A 12,729-nucleotide genomic window follows, 5' to 3' on the forward strand; every position below is an offset into this window, starting at 1 on the left:
CTACAGCAAGGTAGAAACAAGTTAAATATTGTCTAAAAGTGCAACTTACAAATGATATCCAAAGCCAACGCTATTGAATGAAAATAGACTTTGATAGATCCCCCTGAAAATTAGTTATTAAAGTATCAGTTAATCAGTAATAAGCATATTTATAGAATGACGAGGAATTGTCCTGACGGGGAATGTCCATATTATGACGGCGAATTGTCGACTTCATGGCGAATTGTCTAGGAACCACATAAACAACCGTTGCTTGCTTCAGTAAAGGTAAGATCTACTGTATACTGTAGTTTTCATGTTTTTTTTCTCTTTATTCACTATTAATGTGTTACTTTAAATGTTTAAACATAAGGATATTTCATGTATGTGAGTGCTAAGGTGTGTGTATGTGAGAGTTTAGGCACATCTGGGAACGTATCCCCATTGACTCCATGTTATACTGGGATTGCTATACGATGGATTGCTTTACGATTGGGTTTTCAGGAACAGAACCCCATCGTATAATGAGGGTTTACTGTATTTGGGTAGTTTTTTATATAGGCGTGATAGCGAGATACGCTATAGCGGAACCCATGATAGACGAGGGTTGAGTGTATAGATATATATATATATATATATATATATATATATATATATATATACAATATATTATATATATTATATATATATATATATATATATATATATATATAATATATATATTATATACATAATATATATAAATATATATATATATCTATGTGTATATATATATCTATCTATCTATCTATCTATTGCCAGACGCCTCAATCCCGTTTGGGGTGGCCACAAACAAATCGCCTCCAAGTCGCCCTGTCCCCCGCCATTTCACTGCCCTGCTCCCAACTCACACCCCCCTCTCGCATATACCTCTCCACCCCATCCCTCCATCTCATCCTCGGCCTCCCCCTCCCTCTTCCCCCCTCCACCTCACTCACATACACTCTCTTCGTCAGTCTTTCACCCTCCATCCTCTCCACATGGCCAAACCACCTCAGTGTGTTCCTCGTAACGCTTCCTATCACATCCACATCCACACCACAACGCTCCTTTATATCCTCATTCGTCAGCCAGTCTCTCCACGTGACTCCACAGGCTCCTCTTAAATAACTCATTTCCACTGCTCTCACTCTTGACTTGTGTCCTTCCAACAATGTCCAAGATATTAGACTTTGTAAATAGGTGTCTGAGTGTGAATGAACTGTGAAGTGTTGAGGCATCTGCAAATGAATGGATGGGATTTTGGGTGACATAATAAATTCTTAATATGAACCTGGAACAAGGTTGGCACTAGAACTGATCCCTGCAGCACGCCAGCATTAATTGAGTGGAATTTGGAATATACATCATCTACTTTCATTCTTCTGTAGCTGATATATGAAGAAAGCAGAGGAACAAAAGATGTTAGTCCATAGCATGGGAGTTTGGACAACAGGGAACGGTGCCACACTCTGTCGAAAGCTTTAGAAATATCAAGTGCTACTGCATGGGTTTCTCCATGTTGGTCGATTGATTGGTTGAAGGTATGAGTCAGGAGACTGAGTATGTCAAAGGTGGATCTTTCGTGGCAAAAACCATATTGTCTATCACTAATTAAGTTGTTGGAATCAAGATGTTAAATTATGTGCTCTTTAATTACAATTTCAAATACTTTACCAATTGAAGATGTGACAGCTATTGGTCTGTAATCAGGGAGGTCAGAGGAACTTCCTTTCTTTGGAATTGGGTGGATATTGGCTTCTTTCCATGAATTAGGAAATGAAGAAGTATGTATGCTCAGTCTAAATAATTTGGTTAGAACAGAGGCATGTTCTGGGGAACACTTTTTCACACCAATTGGAGGAATTCCATCTGGGTCTGGAGCTTTGCTGGTTGATAAATTGTCTAGGACGGATTTTACGTACCTTGTCTGTATTTTACGTGGAACAATTCTTGGAGAGTCAGGTTCTAGTACTGAGATGTTCTGGCTGACTTCCTCTATGGCAGAATTTCTGGCAATTGTACTGGCAAAGATATTCGCTTTCCCACACGGGTCATTTGTAATGTTGCCATCTGTACTGTATATATATTGTAATAAGTTCAAATCAGATACTATCTTGATTTAAGACTACGTGATTATACTTTACTGTCATAGAACCATACAATCCACGAATCTATGATATGCAACTGATTTATTTAATAAGTCTGAAAAACTCTTCATCTAAATGAATAACTATCTATCCATCTATTGCCAGACGCCACAATCCCGTAAGGGGTGGCCATTTGACTTTGAGTTATTTATTTCATGGGGAGGGGCAATGCTAGTATTTTTACTTATAGGCAATCATAGGGTATGCAGTTTTTATGCATTTTCTTTGGGTTCCTCTCACCAATAGCAACAACTTTTTCCTATACCATTTCCTTTGGGAATTTGCAATAAAAGAAGTCCAGGCGCTGAAAAACATACAGGTACACAAAAAAAGGTGGTAGATAGTGGCAATCATTATCCACTCACTCGATGTACCTGGTAGTGCTGCCTACTTCTTCCTTCACCTTTATCATTTTTTGTTTGTGTGTCTTCCCTCCTCTCTTTTTATTTCTCCCATCTTTCCTGTCGCTTTATATTACTCTTCTTTCCTTTTCAGATTCTGGTAGCTTTACACTGAGTGACACGTCTAATGGTTTCCTGTAAGCCAGGAAACCATTTACAATGCTGGGCAGTAACCAAATAACCAACTCATGCGTGTTCCCAAAGTATCAATAAGTGGGTTGGTGGAAGGTTGGTGCCACTCTCCATAAAATAACTAACTCAAAGTCAAACAGCCACCCCTTATGGGATTAGCCCATGGTGCCTGGCTATAGACAGATGGATAGCCACCACAAAAATATACATAGGCTTCATGTCATAAAGATGTTTAATCCTCACCTATGTACTCAATGAACCCTAACTATGCAACACCCTCTCCCAAAACAACTGACTTATGAAGGTTAGGTTTAATGAATGGTGGTCTGGATGGTTAAAATCATGGAGTGGGGGTCTTGGGAGGCATAGCCCCTCAAGTTAGGAACCCCAAGATTTTCTGAAAATGAGGTATTTCTGCAGGGAACGAGGTCAGTCAAATTGATCATTTTTAAAACATCAAGAAAGCCTTGTTTTACCCAGAAAACATGTGTTTACCTAAAAGTATAAATTTACTGTTCTTTCAACCAACCAGTTTGTGGTGGTTGGGCTTTAACCAAGAGCAGCACAGTATGGTGCTCATGGGTGAACTTGGACAAGTTTCACGATGGTCACAACAGAAGAGTTAGTTTAGGTCTAGATTTGGTTGGTTTGAAATTTATTTTTCAAATATTCTGATGTATTCTGGACAAATGTGATAATTTCCACAGAAAGGCAAGTAATTCTTGAGATAAGGTATGGGGGCATATGTAAAAAAAAAAAAAACATACTGTAGGTGATTTTCATTTAAAATGGTCTGAATCAGTTAAAAGAAAAAAAAAGTTGTATAATTCAACGTGATGTGGGAGCACCTCTTAATAATTTACAAAAAAAAAAAAAAAAAAAAAAAAAAAACATACCTATCTTAGAACTGATTCAAGACTTTATAAAGGTGTACAGAAGTGCATTTTCAAGTATGAAGAGAATCCATCAATAAACGAGAAAAATATGGTTTACTGTATACACTATAGGGGATACTGGCACCAAGGCTCCCAAGCTGCATTGTGATGGTGCCACAATTTTATAAAAGCTGAAACCTCAGTTTCATCACATTTGCTGTTTTTGTGGATCTGAAGCTACCTTAAGTTCTTGATACCGGTACCCTTTCATTTTCAGTCGCTTTTCTCAAGCACTCTGCACAGACGTTTTATTTCAGTCAGTGCTTACAGGATTTCATTTCTGTAAGTCAAGATTAAGTTAGGTTGGATTACAGTAGAGTATGGTACTGTGTGTGGTTGATTAGGTGAGGTCAGAAAAACAGAGTTTAGGTATGGATAAAATAGGATAGGTTATAAAAATTTAGGTTAGGTATAGGAATACAGGATAAATAATTTTGGGTTGTTAGGCTAATTCAGATTAGGTTAAGACAAATCAGCATTGATGAGGCTATATCAGTACTGAAATTATAGGTATTACTGTATTTTACAAGTGGACAATCCGCAGTTTAGGAATTACAGCACGATTAACGTATAGTATAGTCCCTAAGGATCATAATGAACCCCCATAACACCATTCAGAAATTGATATTTTCAGAGATAATGAATTTAATTTAAAATTCTAAAAAAATCTACCTTGGATCTTCACTCGCCCACTCCGGGTAAAAAATGCGTGCATTCGTATGTGTTTCTCTTCCCTTCGACTGCACATGTGTCTCGTAGGTCTGTATCACCCACTCATAGGCCTGCTTTAGGCCACGTGATGGTATTCTACCAATGAATTTGAACCACGGTCTTTGATTCCTTGTGGATGGAAAAATTCAAATCCTTCTCGATATGGCCTCTGAAGAAGAAAGACATGCTGTGTGTCTCGGGTGTGATATTGATTATTTACGAGTGATTAATCGTTTCCACTCGGAATCTGAGGAGACTATTGAGTTTCTTTGAAGACACGGTGTATTACCTTCAGAAGTTTATTGCCCAGACTGTCAGGAACCGTTTAAATTTAGAAATAACAGACATCACTGGTACTGTGGTCGGTACAAAAAGTACGTAAAAACCTAGAAATGGGTACAGTAGAGTTTTTTTGTTTCTGACTACAAAGGAACTTTTTTGGACAACACACACCTTCTGGCTCGGCAAATTATATTGTTCATAAACCACTGGATTCAAAGGTTATGGAACCACGATGTTATTGCCAGACGACCCTCGTCCTGGACAATCGTATATCTAGGGTAAGCATTCCCCTAGGATAGGTTAGGTATGTTAGGTTAGGTTTAGTGTGTTATGTGAGGTTACGTTACCGGGTAATGTATTCCCCTAGGATAGGTTAGGTATGTTGGGGTAGGTTTGGTTAGGTTTAGTGTGTTTATGTTAATGCATTCCCCTAGGATAGGTTAGGTATGTTGGGTTAGGTTTGGTTAGTTTTATTGTGTTCCGTGAGGTTACATCGTCTGTTTTGTTTGGTTTGGTCTGTTAGGTTACATTAACGGGTATTATTTTACAAGTGGACAATATGCACTTTAGGAATTTTAGCACCATTATCGTGTAGTATAGTCCCTAAGGATCATAATGAACCCCCATAACCCCATTCGGAAATTGATATTTTTGGAGAAAATGAATTTAATTTAAAATTCCAAAAAAACCTACCTTGGATCTTCACTCGCCAACTCCGGGTAAAAAAAGGTGCCTTCGTACGTGTGTTTCTCCTCCCTTCGACTACGCATGCATCTCGTAGATCTGTATCACCCACTCATAGGTCTGCTTTAGGTCTCGTGATGGTATTCTACCAATGAATTTGAACCGCGGTCTTTGATTCCTTGTGGATGGAAAAATTCAAATCCTTCTCGGTCTGGCCTCTGAAGAAGAAAGACATGCTGTGTGTCCCGGGTGTGATATTGATTATTTACGAGTGATTAATCGTTTCCACTCGGAATCTGAGGAGACTATTGAGTTTCTTAGAAGACACAGTGTATTACCTTCGGAAGTTTATTGCCCAGACTGTCAGGAACTGTGTAAATTTAGAAATGACAGACATCAAGATGACGACCATCTGTCTTCAGCATCATTGCAATTGTACACAAAAACTGTTTTTTACACACAATTAAGTACTTCTGCGAGAAATAATGGGAAAAAATCAGATCTGAAAATGCACTCTGAATAAAAAATCACATGAAGGGTTCTGGTAAATAAGTAACTGATAATTACCAAAAAAATTATTGGACAACACACACAAATAAAGAAGCAAATGCACTTGCAAAAGGAAGAGATAGAAAAACTAGGAAGGGAGGCCAATAAGAAAGACACAACCATCAGTGAACTAACAGTGGAATTGAGTATGCTTAGGAAGAAAGTGAGTGAAATGGGAAGTACAGTAGTAAATCACGAGAGTGTTATGGAAGAGTTAAAAAATGACACAGAGACAATTAGACAAGCAAGCAGTCTTATGGACCAGAGCAGTGATATTGAGGAGAAGATAACACAGGTGAATGAAGCTGTGCAAAGCTACAAAAATGATGTAGAAACCACGTATGCTGAAATGGTGAAAGTAAAGAAAGACTTAGAAACAAGGGTGGAGGAAAAAAGCATTAAAAAAGAAGTGAAAAGAATAATCCAAAACAATCCAAAGTTAAGTGAAAAGAATAATCCAAAACAATCCAAAGTTAGTCAGAGATTCAGTAGAAATAAATAAATCAATAGTAATCACTGGTATAGAAGAGGAAGAAATTAAAAACAAGATCACTAGAGACAAAAAGGAGATGGCAAATGTAATGAGCTTACTGAAAGAAGTATCAGAGGAAATCTGTAGTAAAGACATAGAGGAACACAAAAGGTTAGGGAAATACGAGAAAAGCAAGACAAGACCTCTAAAGGTGACTTTCCAGAGTGTAAACACTGGAAGAGATACTAAAAAATGCAAAGAATCTTATGGAAAAAGAGGAGTTCAAAAATGTATGGATAAAAAGATGCCTAACACAAGAGGAACTGGAATTACTGAAAGAGAAAAGGGAGGAAGCAAAAACAAAAAATGAGGGAAGATCAGAAGAGGACAAGAAGAAATTTTTTTTACAAAGTAATAGGATTGCAGGTACGAAAGTAGTACACAAACAGGATGGAAGAAAAAGGAGGAAGTTAGTAGAACCATGTCATGACAAGTATATAAACAAGATGATAAAGTTGATGTACTCAAATGTGGATGGAATGGTATCTAAATTACTAGAGATGAATGATTATGTCAGAGAAAATGAACCACAAATAATATGCCTAACTGAGACAAAATAAACACCAAGGATATCCAATGACATACTAAACTTAGAGGAATACAATATATGGAGAAGAGACAGATATTTAAAAAAAGGAGGAGGAATTATAATATTAACTAAGAAAAATCTAAAAGTCAAGGAAATAAACCTAGATATACCATCACAAGTAGAACTGATTGCAGTAGAGATCGACACATCTGAAGGTAAAGTAATTGTAGCCAATTTGTATATGCCACCCAGATCAAACACATGGGAAAGAGACGAATATGAGGACCTGGCAGAGAGTACAATTCAGAGTATAAGATCCTTGCTACATAAAATGGAAGAGAAATCGGAAAGAATTATACTAACTGGGGACTTCAATACAAATATAAATTGGAATACTCTAGATATAAATAGCCAAGAAAGCTGTTGGGACCAAAAGCTCCTGGATCTCGTACAAGAGTTTTTCTTAACGCAACATGTGAGAGAAACCACTAGAAAAAGAGGACTTGATGTACCTTCAGTGCTAGATCTAATATTTACTAGGCAAGAAAATGACATTGACAGTTTAATATATCACCCTCCACTCGGCAAAAGCGATCATGCAGTACTAAATTATAACTTCAGGATAGCATATGACATAGTAAACAGCAATGACAGTTACAAAAAGAGACTAAACTATAAAAAGGGAAATTATCAAGACCTAAAGAAGTATTTCTTAGAAGCTGATTGGGAAAATGAGCTGAGAGGACAAGATTTAAATGCTGTATATAAAAAATTTTGTGAATTTTATGAAACAGGAGTCCAGAAGTATATCCCACAGCACAAAGAAGCAGATAAGAAAATACAGAAATGGTTCAATACAGAATGTAAAAAATCAAAAGAAAGAAGAGATTTGTTGTGGAATAGATACAGAAGACACAATAGTGAAAGGGCGTATAATAATTACAAACAGGCAAGAAACGACTATACAAGAATAAGGAGGGAAGCCCAAAAACAGTTTGAGGAGGATAAAATAAATAAAAGTAGTGATCAACCAAAGCTGTTTTACAGCTATATCAGAAGCAAAACCAAAGTAAAAGATATAATACAATCCATTACGGACGAGGGAATCACTTATACACAAGAGAAAGATATTTGTGAAGCACTAAATAAGAATTTCCAATTAGTTTTTACAGAAGAAAAAAATTTTGAGAGGGACTATGTGGAACACGCATGTCCACACATACTACCAGATATACAAATAGCAGAAAAAGTAATACAGGAGGAGTTAAGTAGATTAGACAGAGGAAAAGCAAGTGGTCCTGATGAAATTTCATGTTGGGTGTTACGAGAATGTGCAAAGGAGTTAAGTAAACCATTATTTTTAATTTTCAAGAAATCCTTCAGTCAAGGGAAACTACCTGATATTTGGAAAAAAGCAAATATAGTCCCCTTATTCAAGAAAGGAAATAGACAAAATCCTCTCAACTACCGACCAATATCACTTACCAGTGTTGTAAGCAAGGTATTAGAAAAACTTATAAGAAAAGCTTGGGTAAATCATCTAGAAGAACACAGTATGATAACAGAAAGACAGTTTGGTTTCAAAAAAGGAAAATCATGTGTTACTAATCTGTTGAGCTACTATGACAGAGTAACAAACACAATACAGGAAAGGGAAGGATGGGTAGACAGTATCTATTTAGATTTCAAGAAAGCTTTTGACACAGTACCACACCAAAGACTTTTATGGAAGCTGTACCATCAAGGAGGAATTCGAGGCAAACTGTTTTGTTGGATGCAAGACTTTCTCATAAAAAGAGAAATGAGGACAGTACTAAGAGGAAACTACTCATCATGGAAAGAAGTGACTAGTGGAGTACCACAGGGTTCGGTGCTGGCACCAATCATGTTTTTAGTGTACATAAATGATATAAACAGTAACACTGGAAATGAGAGCTATCTGAATATGTTTGCAGATGATGCAAAAATACAAAGGAGAATTACTAGCGCAGACTCTTGTAGGGAGCTACAAGAAGAATTAAATAAACTTCATGAATGGAGTAGTACATGGCAAATGGAATTCAATGTGGACAAGTGTCATGTAATCAAGTTTGGTAAAAGTGGAAAAAGACCTGATTGGGATTATAAGTTAGGAAATAAAACCCTATACACATCAGAAAGAGAGAAAGACCTAGGTGTGATTATCAATAACAGACTATCTCCGGCTGACCACATCAGCGAGAAGGTACGGAACATGTATACACTGCTTGCAAATATGAGAATAGCATTCACATACATAAATGAAGACATGCTAAGAAGGATAATAACATCATTCATTAGACCAACCCTGGAATATGCATCAATAGTCTGGAGTCCTCATCTCAAAAGCATATAGACAAGATTGAAAAAGTTCAAAGGGCCGCTACAAGATGGATACCAAGCTTAAGGGACCTAAGCTACGAAGAAAGACTAAATAAACTGAATCTACCAACACTACAGGAGAGAAGGAAAAGAGGTGACATGATAATGCTATATAAGTGCATATCAGGAAAGGAGAAAATAGACATAAATGATTACTTAACATATGGAGAAGCATCAGCAAGAGGACACTGCAAAAAACTGCATAAGAAGAGAGGTGATAAAGACGTAAGGAAATTCAGTTTCCCAAACAGAGCAATAGATCAATGGAATGCACTACCGAATGAAATAGTGTGTGCCAAAACAATTCACAAATTTAAGGATAGGTACGATAAATATGGTCTAAGACACGGGACAGTACGAGCTTGACTCATTCCTGTAAAGATACAATTAGGTAAGAACAATTAGGTAAGAACACACTTTACTCCCTTCCCCCTTCCACGTATCCCGGATCCAATTTCTACTATCCTAAGTGTTCTACATTACATCTTGGCGTTACAAGTAATTACCTTATACTGGCCTTCAAATAGGCACTATACAACCACTACATGCAGTCTCATGTGTGTTTCGTCATTTTCTGCACACCAGTTTGGGTACGTGGACATATTCTTCACGGTTAATTGAAAATGCCGGCATGCAACCTTACTACTCGACTATTTTGTTAAGTCATACTACATACCACCCGGGATAATCAGGAGTCATTTCTTATCATTTCTTAAGGGTAAGTAGTAGTAGCTATGAAAATAAATTGAATAATAAATAAGCATCAAATTAAGGCAATGTACCAATGCTAGATTATTAATAACCCACCCCAGGTTCAATGGCATGTTATGGATATGAGCACAGCAGCCGAGGTCTCTCTCTCTCTCTCTCTCTCTTATAATTCCCCTTCTTTTCCATCTCATACTTTATTTCCATTCACTATTCCCTCCCTTCTTCCCCTGACTACCCCTCATTCCCCTTTCCTCCCTCTTCTTCCTCCCCTTCCTTGTAGTCTCACTTATCTTCGGCAGTCACCTCTTATGCCTCTTTCGATTTCCATTTACTTATTCACTACATTCCTTTCATATTAACTTGAACCAGATTTTCGTCCTCTTCCAGTTTATTTCATGTACTGTTCAGTGGCAGAATAAGACATTACCAGCAGGCACTATGTTCTTTCTGAAATGCGCGCTCCCGCTGCCAGACCCCCCACCCCACTACGGAGCCGCAGCCACACTCGCACCCCTGGACACCACAGTGGGCCAGGCGAGTGCGACGCCGGCTCAGCGCGAGACGGGCTCGGGTGCACCCCGACCTTCTGTCCCTCTTCCCCTCAACCTGCCCAACCACGACGTCGCAGGGATGCGAGACTAGTTCTCGGCCGGACCAACCCTCGTCAGGATCGAGGTGGGACTGCTCCAGATACAGTCCCAGGCAGCACCGCGGTTACGGCCACTGTCCGTACCGGGGAAGGGACGACCACTGTGCGCCCTTCTGCAGTTTTCCCCTGCAGCCCCGCGGTAACGGCCACTGTACGTACCAGGGAAGGGATGGCCACAGTACGCCCTTCTGCTACAGCCACATCTGGAGCCCGCCTCGATGTGATGGCTACTGTACACACACCGACAGGCAAAGGCAGGAGGAGTGGAACCGCAACAACGGCCACTGTACGTGTCGGGGAGGGAACGGCCACTGTACGTCCCTCATCTACCTCCTTCTCCTCCTACGGGAGTAGCACCGCGGTAACGGCCACAGGACATACCGGGGAGGGAACTGCCACTGTACATCCCTCACCTACTTCCCATTGGGTAGGCAGACCCACAGCAACGGCCACTGTACGCTCTTCGCCCACAGTCCCGAAGGTTCTCCCGGAGGAGAAGGTCACTTACGCGGCCCACTCTCCACCCTGCGGCTGCATGGGACGCCCTTCTGTCTCTCCCTCCAGGTATGGTTCCCTGGAGGTGCTGCCATTCCAGGAGTGGCAGCGAGGACCTGTTGCTGAAGGTGGGGTTCACACCCTCCAGCCTGCCCCTGGACAATGCTGGGTCCTGACGGACGCCCCGCAGGCGAGGTGCTGCAGTCAACCCCTGACGGCACCCCAACTTAGAGGTGACCGCAGTCCCAGGCCTCCCAGGGCCAGCCCTCAGACCCCAGGGCGGGACCGCTCTGGCCCCACTCACCATCGGCCCTCCGCCCAGAGCAAGAAGCGGCAGTCCCGACTCCAGACACTGTTTGGCCCCAGCCCCGAGGGCCCCTCACCAGGTCGAGGCCCTGACAGGAAAGGGCCTCCCTGCACCCCAGACCAGAAACGTGCCCAGGCCGTGACGCCCCCAAGAGCTGTCCCGTGCCTTCTGCAGGAGGGCTCACCAGTAGGTCTCCCTCCAACCCCCGGGCGCCACCTCAAATGAACCTAGACTCCGACAGTCCAGTGACGACGCAACAAGACCCCGGTGTCGTGTTAGTGACTCAGTAGTGGCAGTGACTGTGTTATAGAAACAGTGAGACAGGAACACCATCCGTAAAGTGTCTCTACCTCAGTCCACTCAGAGTGCTGTGTTAGTACCTAAGCACCCCGGAACCAGAGTAGTATATTAGTGTGTGGCGATACCCAAGTGAAAAGAGGCCAGTGTACCACGCAAAGTCCACGGGACCAAGTATATGAACAGTGTCACCATACCTATGTGATAATCTCTTGTGTAATAACTCAGGTGTAAGCACAGTGCCTATGTGATGTAATGTACCAATATTAACTAACCTGTCACTATGCCCGATCCACATTCAGTGTACCATTGTATGTATATTGTAAGGAAGTTGGATTAAGGCAATATATGTGTTAAGGTGTCTTGCCGAGTTTTTATGCCCTGTTCCTATGCAAGTGTCCTATTTCCGGTCTAGAAAGAGGACTCCGCTCAGTCGCTGGTGTCTTTAGAACGAGAATTAGTCGGTCTAAAAACATCCAGCACAACACTTTCCATAGCCCTTCATGACTAACATCGTCAGCTAGCATAAATGTTAAAATACAGCACTTCATGAAGATGGGAGATGGCAATTTTAGGCCAGGTTAAAGTAAAACGAGTATGGTTTAAATAATCTCTGATCCCATCGTGTGTGTGTGTGTGTGTGTGTGTGTGTGTGTGTGTGTGTGTGTGTGTGTGTACTGTCCCGTGTATTAAATCATTTTTATCATACATATCCTTAAATTTAAGAATTATTTTGGCACACACTATTTCATTCGGTAGTGCATCCCACTGATCAATTGCCCTATTTGGGAAACTGAATTTCCTGACGTCTATATCACCTCTCTTTTATGCATTTTTTTCTTTTTGCCAGTGTCCTCTTGCTGATGCTTCCCCATAGGTTATATACTCATTTATGTCTATTTTCTCTTTCCCTGAGACGCATTTATATTGTATAATCATGTCTCCTGTTTTCCTTCTCTCCTGTAGTG

General features: G+C 40.3%; 1 protein-coding gene across 2 annotated transcripts in view; it reads right to left on the minus strand.

The window, feature by feature from the left end:
* Nucleotides 1-12,729, minus strand: part of PheRS-m (Phenylalanyl-tRNA synthetase, mitochondrial) — a 127,295-nt gene that overhangs the window by 88,336 nt on the left and 26,230 nt on the right. Inside the window, exon 1 of one of the 2 annotated variants that reach the window (XM_080267923.1) lies at nt 9,809-9,947. The exons of the other annotated variant lie outside the window; for it this stretch is intronic. The gene's annotated coding sequence lies outside the window, so the exon portion shown is untranslated. Of the gene's footprint in view, nt 1-9,808; nt 9,948-12,729 lie in introns of those variants that run through there. 2 annotated transcript variants of the gene reach the window in all.

This window comes from Coenobita brevimanus, chromosome 25, assembly GCF_032717465.1.
Source record: "Coenobita brevimanus isolate Jiangsu-jjx chromosome 25, ASM3271746v2, whole genome shotgun sequence".
In the NCBI taxonomy this organism is placed as follows: domain Eukaryota; kingdom Metazoa; phylum Arthropoda; class Malacostraca; order Decapoda; family Coenobitidae; genus Coenobita; species Coenobita brevimanus.